A 17,860-nucleotide genomic window follows, 5' to 3' on the forward strand; every position below is an offset into this window, starting at 1 on the left:
CTTTTTATTAGAGAAAATCTAATGCGCAAGCTCTGTGTTAATAGAAAAATGGATGAACTGTTAAAGGACAAGCTGTTGTTTGTCACATAGCCAACACAAATGGTCAAGGAGGCCGATCGAACGTTAACCCGCGTTATAGTCCTCAATAATAGTGAAAATCCAAAGTGCCTTGAAGACGGTCAAACAATTTTCAAGACCAGCAAGTTTGAAGTGTATAAAAATTGATCTGTTTGTCGTGAGAGCAGAGCCATTTGGGATTCGTCAAGCGTGAAATCTTCATGAAATGAGTGTATCAATCAGAAAAAAAAAAGAAAAAAAAAGAGGGACAGAGATTGAAAGATGGTGGCAGAGAAGGGATGAGAGTGAGATGAGCCAGATGCTAAAAAAATATATATTTTCATTCAAGACATATGCTCGTCTCTTTTAGTTCTCTTCTCCAGAAGTCTCCCCCTGCAGAACGCAACAGCAGATATGACAAGCGGCTCACGTTACGTACACAAGCCTGTGATATCTTGTATCTGTGCGCCCCTTAATAACACCAGATAAACGCTTTGTTATTGGCCTGCATTGTGGCGCGGCCCCTGCGAAATTGAAATTCTTTGCGACCGCATCAACCGGTTGGCCCCTTTTGGTTTTCTTTTGCTCGAGCTCACAAAAGGAACAAAAACGAATCAACAAGTAACACATGAAAAAGGCTTTGCAAGCTTTCCAAGCGTGAACGCACGCAGCAATAATTTATGACGTTGGGAAATGTATTCAAATGTCACCAGCCTAACATTTAGCCTGGATTTACACTGCAGGTCTAAGTGCACCATTCCAATTTAGCACTTTAATTGTCCCCATAACTGATGTTACCTTTAATTCACTGCGCATGCGCACACTTCCAATGTACAAGTACACAAGTCTGAAACTGGGAAGGAATAATACCAAATTTTAAATAAAAAAATGTCTCCACATTTTGTGTAAATTGCTGACAAATCATAAAATGTGAAAGCAGGAGTTAAAGTATCTCTCATTTTTAAAGATTTGGGAATTTGCTAAAAAGTTCTCAAGATGGACAAGCTCTTTATGGCGGCATTGAAATCAACTCGCTTCACAAAAAATTTGGCAAATAGTAAACCGTTCTTCAAAAGAGACTTCAAAGCATTTATCGACATTCCCAGTTGATGTTTACTGTCAAATTAAACATTTAAAAAAAAAAAAAAAAAGACAATTTCGCCTGGTTTATTTAAAACAACCAGATTCAGTTCGCTAGCTTAATGCTAACGCTAATTAGCATCTCTGTTGCGGCGCTATAACCTTTTTAAACCATGGATTGAACATAAACAATGCAGATATACATGTAGAATCATAACGTAACAGTGTTCAGTCATATATTGTTTATCATCTGTTGATATTAGTGCTGAATTGGTTGCGGAACGTGGACGGAGAGACGTGCTATAGCATTCACGCAATGAGAAAAATGGGAAACGTGATTAGCTTGATAGCAGGTGAATGAAACCTTTTTTTTTTTTTTTTTTTTTAATGGATCTGTACACCTCAAATGTACCTTATTTATATTGTTACCTGGTTCAATGTCATTTGTGAATGTCTCACAGTAAAATATTGCCATTTTATCTCATTTAAGTGCAGAAGAGTGACGGCGAGGAAGCAAAACGCCCTCCAGTAGTTGCTGTCAAAACTCGCAGCTCGTCTCCTCTTCCTCCATTTTGTCATTGGTGTGGGATTGAGAGCGAGAAAGAGAGAGAGAGAGTACCTGAAAATGAGAACAGAGGTAGAGAAATAATTGCTTTCTTGTCTTTTGGGGTCCCCTCCCAACCAGAGGGCTTGGAGGTGGGGGGGGGTTACATCGCTGCATGAGACTGAGGTTATCTTCACGGCGCAATCTGCTGAAGTAGCACATTAATGAATAGTGTATTAAAAGTTTGAGGCTGTGCTGCACACACACACACACACACAAAAACTGACTGCAGCGTTATAAAATACAATAGCTTCTTTATATGACAACAATGAAGTTATTCCAGAACTTCTGACTGCAATGGTAGTCTAACATGTTTAAAAAGAAAACTTTTGAACCCCCTAAAGAGAAGGCAACTACTCATGTGAACCAAAAACTCCAATCACGGGAAGGTAAATGCTCGGATAATTAACTTTGGATGATGGGCTGCCCATCCATTACGTGCCTAATTGGCTTCCAATCAGCGCAAATAAAATATACCATCACGCTCTCCGCAGTCTGCATCATCGCGCCAGATGATTTCATTTCCTCGTGAATTATCGGGATGACGAAAGGAGAGCGACTGACTGCGGGTGGTAAATAAGACGACGTTTTGTGTGTTTATTCAGTTTGTGTGTCTGGACAAATGCAGCGGCAATCTAATAGGGCGGAACAATTAATCAAATTCAAATTGAATCGCAATGTAGGGCAATGCAATTTTCCAAGGCTGCAATTGGGAAGTAATTCATTTTTTTTATTAACAGTTGAAAACGCACTTCCAATATCATTTTCATGTGAAGCAGATTTGTCAGCGTCTGCTGCTGAAAGTGACTAATAAAGTAACTTGTAATCTAACTACATTACTTTTAAAATCAAGTAATCAGGTAACTGTGGCAACACTGCTTGCAATCTTAACTTAGCTAGTGCTGTCACTAACGATTTTTTTTTTTTTTTAAATCATGTTGCCTATCGATGATTCCATTGATTAATCAACTAATCGTGCCCCCACCCAAAAAAAACTTCATAAAAAGTCCGCTAAGGTTGATACTCATTGTTCATTATCGTGTGCACACATATTACACAAAGACCAACAAAATTAGCCTATGATAAACGATTAACAATCGCGATTAGCATTAGCACTGAATAAACTCGAATCACTTATTTATTTTTACTTTTCTACTTTTAAAACCAGGTAATCAGTAAAGTAAGTTACTTTTGAAATCAAGTAACCAGCAAAATTATTTTTAAAATCAAGCGATCAGTAAACTGTTACTTTTTCATCACAACAGGCACCACTGTTTAATCTAATTTAGCTACTTTTTAAATTAAGTAATCAAAAAAACAAGTTACTTTAAAAATCAATCATTAAAGTAACTTATTTTTCCAACGAAACCGGCAACACTGCTTGTAATCTAATTTAGCTACTTTTCAAATCAAGTAATCAGCAAAGTAACTAAGTAACTTTTTCGAGGTAACTTTGTGGCAACACAGTTTGTAATCCAACTTAATTGTAAAATCAAGTCATCAGTAAAGTAACAGTTAGGTTTAAAGTCAAGCAATCATTGAAGTAACTTATTTTTTCGATGTACTGTAGTAAATTGTTTTTTATTTTTAAGTTTTGGACTTGTGTCGATACCTCTACTTTGAGCATCACATTTTTAAAATGTGTATCTGCACTATACTTAGATGCTGTTTACTTAAAAACCTCTACATAGACTCTATTTAACCCCTGCAGCCATATTGGCTATGCTTACATGACAATGAACTACTATACATGCGTATATAGAAATGCTTTTCCAAGTACCTTCAAAATAAAGTTCCCTTTTAAAAGCAAAAGATCCCTGAGTGGATTTTCACAACAGCCAGCCCCCGTTGAAGAAGAAAAAGTAGTAGAAGAAGAGACTGTCATTATGCTGTTCAGTGAAGCAGCAATATCTGGAGCTGCTTGGGGACATGTACAAAGCCGCCATGCCCACCTCTGCCTGTCTACCTGCCCTCACCCGTCTGTCTCGCTGCACGCTTGGATGCATGCGTCTACATCTGCTTTGTCAGATGAGCTGTCTGTCTCTCAGATGTGCGTGCGCGCCGCGCCCTGGGGATCGGACTCGGCGCTCGGAGACAACGGGGCAGATAATAAAAGAGCGTCCCTGGAAGATTATACTGGGACCTGCTCACTCTCTTACTTGTCATGCTCGTGTCAGCAACATGGCCGCTAAGGTTGTTGAAGCAATTCAATGGACTGGCTCATCTCGGGTTTTACTGTTGTCGGGGTTGGGCTTTGGAATCATCATCGCTTTTCCCCCGCGTATAGTTCAACCCCAGATTGTTGATCTTTTGTTGAAATTTATTTTTTTGTTATATGAAATTAATTTTTGTTTTTGTTTTATGGAATATTTTTTCTCCTTTTTTTCTGAATTTTTTATTTTTTTGTTTTTTAAAACCTGATTTTTAGATTCCCAAGGATGACGATATATATTTTTAATAGGTAGGTAGGCAAACTTTACACGTTTGATTTTGTAATATGAGAGCCCATTCCCACCAGTAAAGCCCCCCCCCCCCCACCCCCCCCCCCCCCCCCCCTCCCCCAGAGAGGCCCATTTCTACCAGTGGATTATTTTTAAGACTTTTTTTTTTTTTTTTTTTTTTTTTTTTTTTTTTTTTTTTTAAATTAAAGCTTATTGCCTTCACTAGGACAAAATAAATATAAATAGATAAATAAATATCTGGTTCTTATGAGTAAATTTCTAACTTATTTTATGTGAAATTGATTTTTCTTTTTGTTTTATGGAATATTTTTTTCCCCTTTTTTCAGATTTTTTTTTTCCCCCTGATTTTTGGATCCCCAAGAATGACAATATATATTTTTAATGCCGTAAAAAAAATATCTATCAACAATTTTTTTTAATAATAAAAATAATAATCAGAGAAGGGGGGGGTTTTATCCCCCCAAAATTAATTTTTAAAAAAATAATCTGTTTTTTCAAGTGAGTGCAATACACTTTCACACTTTTCCACCAGTAAATAAATCAATCAATAAATAAATCAATAAATAAGTCAGACCACCTTCATAGTCAAGCCCATTCACAGGCAAGCAACATTTGAAACGATAACATGGAGTCCATGTCGCACTCGACGGAAATCTAAAAATTGACTTTATTAAGGTATTGCGTACTTTTGCAAAGCTTTGACTTGCCCGCTTATAACCGTGTATATCCATGGAAGATTTTTTCATTTATTTTATTTTTTTATTTTTTTTTACTTTGACTAAACACCCAGGTTGCCTCAGGTTGGGGAAAAAAAATCCTCAGGCTTCTAACAGTAACAAAAAAAAGTTTTTCTTTTCCCCACTGTCAGAAAATGTGTTTGTGATTGGATAAATAAAAAATAAAAAAAATAAATAAAAAAATCCACTGCTGTGACTTTCATAGGCAGGGCATTAACTGATTTAAATTAAAAAAAAATAAAATAATAAATAAATAAATAAATAAAAATCAATGTTTATGCAAAATAGGAAAAATGTCTAACATCCCCTTTTCATCCAAAATCTTGCCACCTTTCCCTGTGCATATGAACCACTTAGCAAAGTGAGGATTACCTCAACTAGCGCGCGCGCACGAAATGTGTGCTGGCGGCCTTCACAAAGCTAATTGATGATCCACTAAAAGGGCGAGGTTACATTTAAAGGGATAAAGTGGCTTAAGAGCCGCTAATAAGCATCCTTTTACTAAAACAGACCTTAATTTATAGGAAGTTTGTCCTTCCCTCTCCGTCTCCATCCCCTCCCCTCAGCGCTAATCCGGGCCCAGTGGCGCTCATCCTGACAGCCAATGAAATTGAGCCTGGCATTCACAGCCCGACATTATTCGTGGAGGCACAAGAATGGCTGCCTGTCTTTATTCTCGCGCACTGCTGCAGGGCGACAATTCCCTTTGACAGGCTCACAGCCCACATTGTGCGTGCGTGCGCGCGCGCTCTCTTGCTAATTGCAGCTATTAGGGCTCCGGGGAGCGTCTTTTAAAGCCGAGCACGCTTAATGAGAGCGCGGTGAGATAAACGAGAGATTGTATTTCTTGTGTTGAAGCGATGGAGTGACGCTCCTCGTGAAATTGAGGAACATTTGCGAGAATCTCCCGAACAGCACTCCAGGTGTAGTTGGAAAAACAAAGCAATTATTTCATTTTCATTTTCTGAGAGAAGAGGTTGCCGATTAGACATTTGTTCCGGACAGTTAATCAAAGATCTCACGATTTTATTCTGTCTGCGAAAAATAGTTTTTTTTTTTTTTAATTCAACATGACCCCTGATTATAATTAATCCACACCAACGGTTCCAGTGCATATAAAAGTAAACACACCCCTCCGGATATTTGCTCCCAATCATCAATACAATATAAATGGCTACATAGTCAAGTTATCTTTATTTTTATAACAGCATGCAAATGTGTCATATACATCTAGGACAGTTTCAAATCAATGTTTATCGAATAACTTTACAAAAACAATGCACCATCCAAGAGATGCCGACTAAAAAAATAAAATTAAAAAAATAATTGTAATAATAATAATAATAATGGTGATTTTTTATTATTATTATTATTATTATTATTATTATTATTAATATATTTGCAGTTTTTTTTTTTTTAATAGTCAAATTAGGATGCATCCAACTTGTGATATCCGGGTCATGGCACCCATTGAAAACTTTTTTTTTTCTTTTAAATCTCTAACGCTTGCAATATTATACAGCAACAACAATAACAACCAGAAGATTGCAACTAACATAATACAAACTGCAACATAATTACCGTGATATAGTTATATAGTTATGCAATTGTGCCATATACAGCAGTTTAGAATCAGCAATAACATTACAAAAACAAACTACACTGTACAAGAGATGCTGAAATATATATATATATATATATATATATATATATTAAAAAAAACCTCAAAATAAATGATACATAAACTAATAATAATAATAATAATAATAATAATAATAATAATAATAATAATATGTGCTATCCGGGTCATGGCACCTAATCTAACAAATTTTTCCTCTGACCAACCAATCAGTGGGGGGGAAAAAATCTGATTGGTTAAAGGACCTTTTGCTCATAAAATTTAATTTACATCAGCCTAGAGAACTGTAGTAGTTATTGCCTCTGAGCATTTTGTCTACATTTTTAATTTTTTATTTTTATTTTTTTTTCCTGAACTGGAAATATTTTTGCTGATATTCACTTTACGCAACTTATGTACCATGGCCTCCACGTTATGTTTTTCTATAAATAAGCCAGATGGCAATTGTTTTTTTTCCCCTCCTCTTTCAAGAAGGCAGATGTGTTATTTCATATGAATGACTCACAACCTGTTTGGTAAGAAAAGGTGACGCGCAAATTATCCGCACGTGTTGAGAGTGAAATTCCAAACGAGGAAGCAGATTCTGCTTGGAGGAAATGAGAATGACCTGGTTCCATATCCTTTTTATGCAAACGGTTGGATGCTTACAAAAGGTACAGTGATGCTATTCTTGGACGATATGGCCCACGTTCACTCACTCCATGAATGATACGCTCTCAATGTGTTGAATTTAATGACGAGGATGATGGAGAGCCATTCGCTCTCATCTCTATTGTGTCTTCTTACTGGAATGAAGTTCCCACTCGTCATTGTCGAGGTCCGGCGGCGCTCAAATGTGTCTTCTTAGCAGCGCCTGCTCAAATCCCGATGAATTCATTCAGCCCGTCTTGTGTTCTTGTCCGCTCCTCTTTCAGGATGACATCGTTCACACTGTTTGGCCCAAGGCTCCAATTTCGCCGGAGCGCTTCAATTGGGATTTCTTCAGCAAATCAGTCTTTTTTTTTTTTTTTTTTTTTTTTTTTTTTTTTTTTTATAACACCCAAACCTTTCGACTTCGGCCGTTCTTTACAAGACCGAATCAATACGTGGATAGAATGAAAAGTAAAGAAGCGACATGTAGAACTCTTTTGTTTCAGGTTCTTTTTATCTTTTCGGTTATAAAAATTAGAACGGGAAGAAAGAGCTGCTATGAATGCAAAAAAAAAAAAAAGGATTACAAGACTCAATCGTGAAAGATCAGAGCGAGCTGTATATAATAATAATAATTTCCCCATCCCAGCTATCTTGTCGGATCCCTTCAACGTGCGTTCAAAAAGCTCCATTAATATAATCGTCCTTTGCTCAGATGGGTCGACTAACCGGCAACGATGGCGATATTTCATCCACGTTATCGTCGTCTCGTTTTCAAACAAGTGCCAAACATCAATTGTACGATTTTAAATGCAAACGCAGCTGTGTGGTGTCAAATATTCGAATAAAAAATTTATGTAAGTTCGTTGACTGGAAATAACAAATGCATCAATGTGCCTTTTTTTCATTTTCACAAATCAATCTCGCGTTGGACGCCGCAGCAGCCCTGCAGATATTTCCTCTGGCCAGGGATCAATAGTTGGATTGAATAACCAAAGGCTGCTAATCCAATTTACTTTTTGTGTGCGTGATCTATTTAAAAGGCGCCGAGTGGTTTCCCATTTAGTTTCCTTTTATTTTAAGTAGGGATGTCCCGATCACATTTTTTTTTTGTACCCGAGTCTGAGTCCCAGTTACCTGATTTTTTAGTCCTGATCCGATTCCTCGGCAAAATATTAACGGGGGGGGGGGAAAGTGCTTCCATTTTTTTTTTTCCAATTGAACAAAACCATCCCAATTAGGGCTGTACGATATTGGAAAAATATGAGAGTTCCTGAATATAGATATTATTAGATAGATATCAATATTATTGCGATATTTAACGTACCTAAAGAAATGGCATTTTTATTATCTAATAAAATAATTCAATGTATTCTTATTTAATTGTAATTACAGTGCACTTTTTTGCATTTGCATTATTACGGTTGTAACGCCCATGGAACTAGGGGCGTGGAAACCAAATAAAAAGAGGGTGAGGAGGGAAATTTTTCAGAATAAATGTCAGGTAAACTCGACAGTCTGACTGATCAAATTCAGACAAAAGCATAAAATTCCATATCAAATTTATTGCATGTCTTTGCGATATGCATGTTGCATAGGCCGATATTGCGATATCGATATTTTTTCGATATATTGTACACCCGTAATCACAATAATTTTGGGGGATGCCATCAAGTGCACAAAATAATAAATAAAACGTTTTGGTTGGCAATATGCTTACCTCTGGATGATTTTGTTGCTTTGTAGCCCCAATAATAATAATAATAATAATAATAATAATAATCAACAAAATTGCCAAAAATGAAAACCCCGATCATTTTCTCCCGATACCGATCAGCTGAAAATGACGTGATTGGGACTTGGTTTCCGATCACGTGATTGGAATCGACAGTGACAGACGGGAGGCGTTAGTGTTGTTGGGCTAAAATGTCAAGTCACTAAATAACATCTTACAGCAATGGCTGACAGATGATCTCAAGATTAATTAGTAGCATTTGTGTATTAATTTGTTATTACTGTGTTATTACGGAAACAGCGAAAGCATTGTTCCATTTTTAAAATAACCTGAATTCCACTGTCTCGAAAGGGTTAAAACCATTTTAACAAGTTAATAATTAAGATTACTTAGTAGCATTATTGTGTGTTATTACTGTTATTACGGAATTTTTTTTTGTTTTGTTTTAAACAACCTAAATTCAACTGTCTGGAAAGAGTTAAAAACACTTAAATTGAGTTAGAAGTGCCAGCAGGAGGAAATTAGCAGCTAAACCACAGTTTCATCTTGGATTGAGCTGCTTTATACTTGTATGAATAGATATTGATTATTCGGGACATAAAATAAATAGTCTAAGCCGTCCTTTGTGTGTTTTGGCGACGTCATCAGTGTGACGTCTTGCACACCTTCCCTTGGCAAACCCACCGGCTTCACAATGCAACGTTTGTATGCTCTAAAACTGTTCTTGGAGGGAGAACATGGAAATGTATGGGGGATGTCCCAAGGCGGTTTTGATGGTTTTACTAAGCGGGCTGATGTGAAACACTGCAAGAAAAAGACAGAAATTCCGTTTTAACGTTTTAGTCGACTGGGGGCTGTCTAGAAGAGTGTAAAAAAAAAAAAGAAGCTTTTGTAAATGCATTTGTTTCATGCTTCATATCACCCAGTAATAAAAGTCTGTATACATTGTCCCAAATCCCATTCCCTTAATAGTCTCCAAATTTGAATGTACAGCAGGAGAGGGTCAACACCCCCTTGGGGCGAAATAGTAAAAATAAAACTGGCTGTTCTTGAAAATAGGTTTATTGGGAAGGAATTATAACATACAAATATTTGAGGTTAGCTATGGTGCTATGGAGGTTAAACTAGCTTGTGAGAGGGTGATTTTGTTTCATTAGAGACGCAACATATTTTAAAGCTGTGTCTCAACGTACCCTCAACACTGTTATAGCAACGGTTGTTTTTCAAGTGCTCTCGAAATAAAGTTGCTATATAACATTTTTAGCTAGCTAGAAGAAGGGAGAAAATGTTAGCTACGCGACTCAGCAGAAATGACATCATCAAGCTAATTGTTGCGACCATGAGTATCCCTAAGTCATCTTAGTACGTTAGCATAACGGCTAACACAGGTAGCATGTATGTTTGAGTAAGAACTTGAATATTAGCATTTATTTTTCAACCCTGTTACTTCCAACTAGGGTCCGACCGCACATTCTTTCCTTTCCTTTCCTTTTTTTTTTTATTTATTTATTTATTTATTTTTTTTACATAAACTACTGACATTTAACACTGCCATTTAATCTTTTCATATCCACTTTAGCTGTGTGGTGAGAACTATTCATTTACAAGCATAAAGGAATGTTTTCCAACCAAGGTTGCAAATGGATTCGGGTCAGACCGGTCTACGCTACCACTATTTTTTTTTTTTTTGCTTGGCATTTGCTAGAAAGAAAGTGGAAAAGCAACAGCGTAGTACCTCTTTCACTAGCTTCCTATTCAACACGACTCCCAGAGAGGCCAAAGAAACGGCGGACGCACCTTTTTCTTCTTTTCACCCTCGGGGTTGGGGGGGAAAAGTCCCTCACATGGAAGCTGGCGCTAAAAGGTCAAACCAGTCTCAATCTCGTGGAAACTCCACACCGCTTCGGCAACAGGGCGCGCTCTGTCCCGTCCGTTATCGTCTCGATTCTTCTATAACATTTCCACAACAGGCGAGCGGATATTGAGGCCCAGATGCTTGCAGAATGTCAGGACGATGTTTTGACCTTTTTGATGGGCGTGAATATAAATGGATATTTGTCGCGTTGGATGTCATGAAGGCAACCTTTTGTCTTTCGCATTTGTGGTGGCATTTAACCGTCTCACTGCTCGGTGACACTTTTATTCATTGATAGGGCCATTTTGGCTTTAGTCTTATTTTATTTATTTTTTTTAGATTTTTGGATATATGCTTATTATTTTGTCGTATTTTAGGCATACTTGTAGTCCCATTTTAATCAATAAAATGGTTGTTGTTAAAAACTTTAATTATACTTTCAACAAATTATTTTAGGTCAATTAATAATAGAATATATAAATAACAAAATTAAACAAATAAAATAAATAATAAATAGCTAATAATAAAACATACATAAATAAATAGGTCAATTTGGAATTTTCATGTTGTATAAAGTGCTACAATTCATTAAAGTATGCCGGTTTCACTCAGGAAAATGTACTTTTTAAATACAGGATTTAAACAAATACAGGATTTAGGACAAAATCAACCCCACACGTTAAAAAAAAAAAAAAAAAGCCCAGATCTGTAAATTGAGAAGTAGTTGGTTTAAATCCTGTATTTAAAAAGTACATTTTCCTGAATGAGACCGTCAGAATGCACCTTTAAAATAAATAAAAATAAATAAATAAATAAAAAAACAGGGCCCCAGGTAGCCCAGCCATCCGCTTGAATGGGGACTGGGGCCCCTAGTAGCCTGGCCATTGGTTACATTGGGGATTTCAGGCTCTGGTAATCCCAACATTGGTTTGAATGGGAGGTTTAGGCCCTTGGTAGCCCTGCCATTAGTTTGAATGGGGACTGGTACCCCCAGCATTGGAATAGGGGGATGGCCCTATTGTTTGGATGATTTCTGGGGACTTTTTCTTGCACAGCCACAATTAAGTTTTTATCTGTTTTGGGATTATTTTTTTTAACTGAATTTTACAGGATATATGCCAATATAACTGAAATTATTTACAGTATTTTGGTCTTTGTTATACCACAAAAAAATGGCATTTGACAATGGGTGTGTAGACTTTTTCAATGTAATGAAAGTGTGAGTGACTATAGAGTCTCTCTTAGCCACGGCAAGTTCACAATGCGCGTCTCCGGCTGACATTGACGGGACTTTGTTGCCGGGCGGCGTCGGCGAGGATGAAGCGATACGGGCGGGAAGGGAAACGTGGAGGCTGCAAGCGGCCTTTATCACCTCCGCGCACATTGGGGTGCCAGGTTATTGTGTCATTAACGCCGAGCAAGCGAACCTCGATAATACTTAAATTATGTAGGACGTGCGGGCACCTGCGCTTGGCAAAGCCAGTCGCTGCGATGATCTGACTGAAAATTATAGCGTGTATTTTATTAATGCAACGTGTAAGAGAGAATATCTCACTTTTTTTTCTTTTTTTTTTTTTTTTCCCATTTTGTAGTGCAGACAAGTAATTGAATTTGACCCTCAAGCAACGTTCATAGATCATTAATCTTTTAGCAATTGTTTCTCTTGGACCAAGCAAGAACACAGCGGTATTTATTTTTAACAGCGTAACATAAGATGTTCACTGTTAAAGCTAAAATGACTGAAATAATATATCCTGGCTGGAATCTTAAAGGGATATTTTACTTATTTAGCCATTTTTGGCAATCTAACATTAATATTTTGCCTAGAATAAATTTGATATTTTCATTATTTTTCATGTACAATTAGTACCTTTTTAAAAACACATTTTGCAACTTGCTGTCGACTGAAAATGACATCACAAGAGCTTCAGGTAACCAATCACAGCTCAGCTTGTGAATGTCACATGACCAAACCTAGAAAACAGGTGAGCTGTGATTGGTTATCTGAGCCCCTGTGATGTCATTTTCAGTCGAGGGCAAGTTGCAAAATGTGTTTTGTACTATTTGTACGTGAAAAATAATGAAAGTATCAAATTAATTATAGACTAAATATTAAGTTTGTTTTGCTATAATGGGCTAAATAAGTGAAGTATCTCTTTAAATATTTAATATTGCAGAATGGAACATCTACAAAGCATACTCAGTGGTTGTTTTAAAAAAAATAAAAAATAAAAAAAAATTCAATTTAACTAACTACAGAGGCAGCTCAGAATGCATCAAGAAGAAATAAGACAAGTTGGGGCACATTTACCAACTCGACGGATGAAATAGTTGCAAAGTCAGCGGTGATAAGGAAGGTGTGTGTGTGTGTACACGCTGTATATTGTCCACATTGACTAAGAATCCCCCCGATGGAATAGCTTCATCTATCATCTGCTAATGGTGTTGGCCCCGAGTCAAATTTTTGGAGATATGGCTCTTTCTCTATCATTATGACTTAATGACTCCTGGACGTGTCCCCCTTTTAAGCTCTGCATGCTGTCTCACTCTGCGAGATTTAGTGCTTCCACTCCCACTGCATTTGGCGATGCAGCCGCGCCTCTGCAGGGCGTTTAACGCCATCCAACTCGTCCCTGTGAGACGTCTGCTCGTAAAAATCCTTATCATCTACTCATAAATGGTGATTTCAGCCAGATAAAAGCATGGAAGTGGAAGAAAATGTCACAGGATATGAGGCTATTTCGTAATAGTCAAATGGCGGTTACGGTAAATAATAAAGAGAGTGGAAGAGTCGGAGTTATCGGAATACAATACTGTAAAAACTTCACTTATTCGGCTATATGAAATTTTGGGTGCCGGGGAACTGTGTTGAAGTTAATTGAGGAGATTCATTTAGTGCTTTGGCATTTGTCGGCAATTAGAAACCTTTGGGGTGGCATCACACTGGATTCAGATGATTGGATTTGCGTTATTTGTGTCAGGGCTTTCTTCCTATCACCTGTCAATAGTGGCCCATTAAAAAAAAAAAAAAAAATGTTGGCTAAAAGGTAAATTATGAACATTTATTGTTTCGACTGTTTTGGGTTGGGCCATTGTGTTGCTATGGTCCTGTAGTTGTCCCATGTGATGCCATTTACTATGCAATTGCTATGGTCCTTGTTGCTGTGCAGTTGCTATAGTCCTCGTGATTATGTTGTCAGTCCCTATGCAGTTGCTTTTCCCTTGTGACGGCAGTTGCGATGCAGTTGCTTTTTCCCTTGTGATGTCAGTTGCTATGCAGTTTTTGTTCCTTGTGATTATGTTGTCAGTTACTATGCAGTTGCCATGTGATGTCAGTTGCTATGCAATTGATTTTTCCCTTGTGATGACAGTTGCGATGTGGTTGCTTTTTCCCTTGTGATGACAATTGTGATGCGGTTGCTTTTTCCCTTGTGATGACAATTGTGATGTGGTTGCTTTTTCCCTTGTGATGACAGTTGTGATGCAGTTGCTATGGTCCTTGTGATAATGTCAGTTGCTATGCAGTTGCTTTTTCCCTTGTGATGTCAGTTGCTATGCAGTTGCTTTTTCCCTTGTGATGTCAGTTGCTATGCAGTTGCTTTTTCCCTTGTGATGTCAGTTGCTATGCAGTTGCTTTTTCCCTTGTGATGTCAGTTGCTATGCAGTTGCTTTTTCCCTTGTGATGTCAGTTGCTATGCGGTTGATTTTTTCCCTTGTGATGTCAGTTGCTATGCGGTTGATTTTTCCCTTGTGATGTCAGTTGCTATGCGGTTGATTTTTCCCTTGTGATGTCAGTTGCTATGCGGTTGATTTTTCCCTTGTGATGTCAGTTGCTATGCGGTTGATTTTTCCCTTATCTTGTCAGTTGCCATGCAGTTGCTATGGTCCTTGTGATTGTCAGTTGCCATGCAGTTGCTTTATCTCTTGTGATGTCAGTTGCTATGCAATGGTTATGGTCGTTGTGATTAGTGTCAGTTGCTATGCAGCTGTTTTGTCCCTTCAGACTATGAGGATTATTTTGTCAGTTGTTATGGTCCTGTATTTGTCATATAGGCCCTTATTCTCTCATATAGAATTGGACATGGTCCTAGCAGGAATTACTTTCTTTGGAGCCATCTAAATCCAGCCTTGCTCTCTGTTGTTTCTTTCTGTTTGTTGTCTGAGTATGAGTCTTTTCTTCTTTATGGTCCAAATTCAGCACCTCACATGACATTTGGTGCACCAACCATAAGTGCTGGATGATATTAATGAGGAGGTCTGCGGGCCGGGTCACTTCTAAATCTGGACCTAGACTGTAAGCAGAGTGATTGGGCAGTCTGGTGGTTAACAGAACCACACGCTAAAATAAACTTCTTCAAGAGCCACCCAAATATGAACACTCATCAATCTGACCAGCCTTCATTAAAGTGGCCTGCCCTAAACTTTAATTATAGGATTAAAGTGCAGTCACTAGGGCCAGCAAAGCTAGGGTGCTTGGGTGCAACTGCTGAAGTACGCGCACGCACGTGCGCTCACACGTGCTCCAAATACTCATTTCAACATCCCCCCCCCCCCCTCTAGGCAGGCAGCTGTACACAATTCCAAGTTTTGGAAGCAAGTCACAGGAGGCAAGCGAGACATCACCTGGGCGAGCGCAGTCTTGACCGATGGTCCCGCAAATAAGCCCAAGGTTATTGTGTTATTTCCACAGTCGGATAGCAGATAAGATTAGGCTCAATCACGAGGGGGGAAACACTTCAATAATATCACCATACACAGAATTCTTTTTTTTTTTTTTTGTTTACATCCAAGCACTGCTGTCAATTCATTCTACTACTATAGTGCTTCATTAGTAGTACTAGTAGCATGCAAATATCAACTACTGCACAGTTTTCCCTCTCTAGTAACATGTATTGTACTAGTACTAGTTTGCCAAGGTTGTCATTGCGCAGAAATTGCTGAAACTGCTTTCCATAGAACTTTCATCCATCTATGCATCCATCCATGCATCCATCCTCTATACCTCTTGCTAAAAGCAACTTTTGAACCTAACTTCCACAACTAAAAAGGTTTATAATTGGCCATAGATGCCACAAGATGACTTACAAACGAGCCCTACTTTCCTATTGGAGAGGGCAATGGCCTGTCTAAATAAAGCTCCTCCCCTTCACCTCAACATAGTTCATTGGCACTAAGATGTCACAAGAAGGTGGCAAAGCAATGCTTTTATATTAAACAGGCTCTGTGCACAATAAAACAGCAATGTGAGTTTTTAACTCATTCACTCCCAGCCATTTTCACTGTAGTATTTTCCTGTTTTTTGACTGATTTTTGCAAGGCCTGCAGAATATTATGTTCTATTGCTATAAAAATATGGAACCTACCAAATGAGAGATTAGAGTCTCTTATTTTATCAGGAAAAAAAAGTATATTCCTATCTGTTTCCGCTGTGCAGGAATTAGCAATAGAACATAGCTAAGTTTCATCGTTATTCACAAATCTGCTTAGAACTGTGGGGAAATCAGCTCGTTTTAACATGGCCTGGTTGATCTCTTATACTCTGCTGCCACTCAACCATTTTCTGCAGTAGAGAGACTGCATCAAAGCCTTCTCTATGCTCTGGCATAAAACAAACAAAAAAAAATGTATAAATACGTCTTTGGGACACTTAAAACATTTAAAATATGACGTATTTATACGTTTTTTGGGAGCTAATGAGTTAAGTGTTACAAAAAAAATTGACAAGTATGCGAATTTAAAGAATAATCAAGTGTTTCGCTTTCCCACTCGACCATCTATAGTTCTCCTGCTAAATTCCTGACAGCGGATGTTGTATATTGATGCTAAATGCAGGCGACAGATCGTTATGTCTTATGGGAGTAAACACTGAAGTATAATTGCCTTTACGTCCTACTGAAGGATTCTGAAGAAAACTACTCCGATTATTTTTTTTTAAATCCTCCGGGATCATCTTAAAGGGCGCTAATTTGTCTGTGAATATTGCAATTGCTGCACAACTGATGATTGAGTCAACAAAAGCAGACGCTCATTCATTCCGATTGTTTTAAGGAAGTAGATGACAAAGAATTAAGAGAAGAGCCTCTGGGGGCGGCTCAGAGCAAATTTGCCGTCTCATGAGATGCGTGCGCTTTTCGGAAGTGATTATTATGACAGTTTAAATGTGTGCGCGCTCGCAGCGTGTTTTGTGAAGGAGCGGCTGAGGGGAGCGGGAGCCAATGGCAGCGTGAGGCTTATTGAGGCCAACAGAGGCCATCGTTATCTGTAATATCAATTCAAACGTTCTGTATCAGATGCAGCCGCTCAACGATGGAAATGAGACTCGTTCCTCGCTAAATCCCGGTCACGCCAAGGGCGCGTTCACACAAATGAATAGGCGCGGGCAATATGGATGGCGCTCAGAGATGACGCCTCATTTCGCTTTCCCCCTCCAACGCTAATAAACACGTGGCTAACGTTTTATTTCCATGCGTTTCATGTTTTCATTTGAACGTCAAGCTATAAGCTTGTGTGATAAATCATTTGAGCTGTGGTTTGCTATTTTATTCTGGAAAAAAACCCATTAAACTTGTTTTTTTTTCTATAAAAAAAAAAAAAGAGGCTTTGAAATATGCTGTCTTAGTAACAATTCTATATTTCTGTTTCACTTGTCAGCATAATAGCATAAAATCAACAGCAGCACTCGAAGTACAGACCTCTACTATAGATTAATCCTTTGTTAGAACTAGGGATGTTTGATACCACTTTTTTTCAGACCGATACCGATACTCAGACCCTCACTACTCACGATACCAAGTACCGATACCAGTAGTACATTTTGATTAAAAAAAAAAAATAAATCACTAAAAGATATTTTTAAACAAAAATAATCTTTTGCAGAGTTTGTTGCAAAGTTGGCTGTCAATTTTTAAGTATTTACAAACCGATGAAGTTTTGGTGAAAAACGCAGACATGCTCCGATGCTCGTTGTTGTCAAAACAGGAAGTGGTCCTCATGATTTGCCATGGTGGTAAACTGCTGCAGGGTAGCGCCAGCTACAGGCAGGGAGGACTCACTCAACGCCC

The 17,860-nt window shown here is 38.0% G+C and overlaps 1 protein-coding gene across 5 annotated transcripts in view; it reads left to right on the top strand.

The window, feature by feature from the left end:
* The window catches only part of fam20cb (FAM20C golgi associated secretory pathway kinase b), a 117,697-nt gene that overhangs the window by 30,560 nt on the left and 69,277 nt on the right, over positions 1-17,860 (top strand). Inside the window, exon 1 of one of the 5 annotated variants that reach the window (XM_077502703.1) lies at positions 1,628-1,774. The exons of the other annotated variants lie outside the window; for them this stretch is intronic. The gene's annotated coding sequence lies outside the window, so the exon portion shown is untranslated. Of the gene's footprint in view, positions 1-1,627; positions 1,775-17,860 lie in introns of those variants that run through there. 5 annotated transcript variants of the gene reach the window in all.

The sequence above is a fragment of the Festucalex cinctus genome, chromosome 17 (genome assembly GCF_051991245.1).
Source record: "Festucalex cinctus isolate MCC-2025b chromosome 17, RoL_Fcin_1.0, whole genome shotgun sequence".
Taxonomy (NCBI): Eukaryota; Metazoa; Chordata; class Actinopteri; order Syngnathiformes; family Syngnathidae; genus Festucalex; species Festucalex cinctus.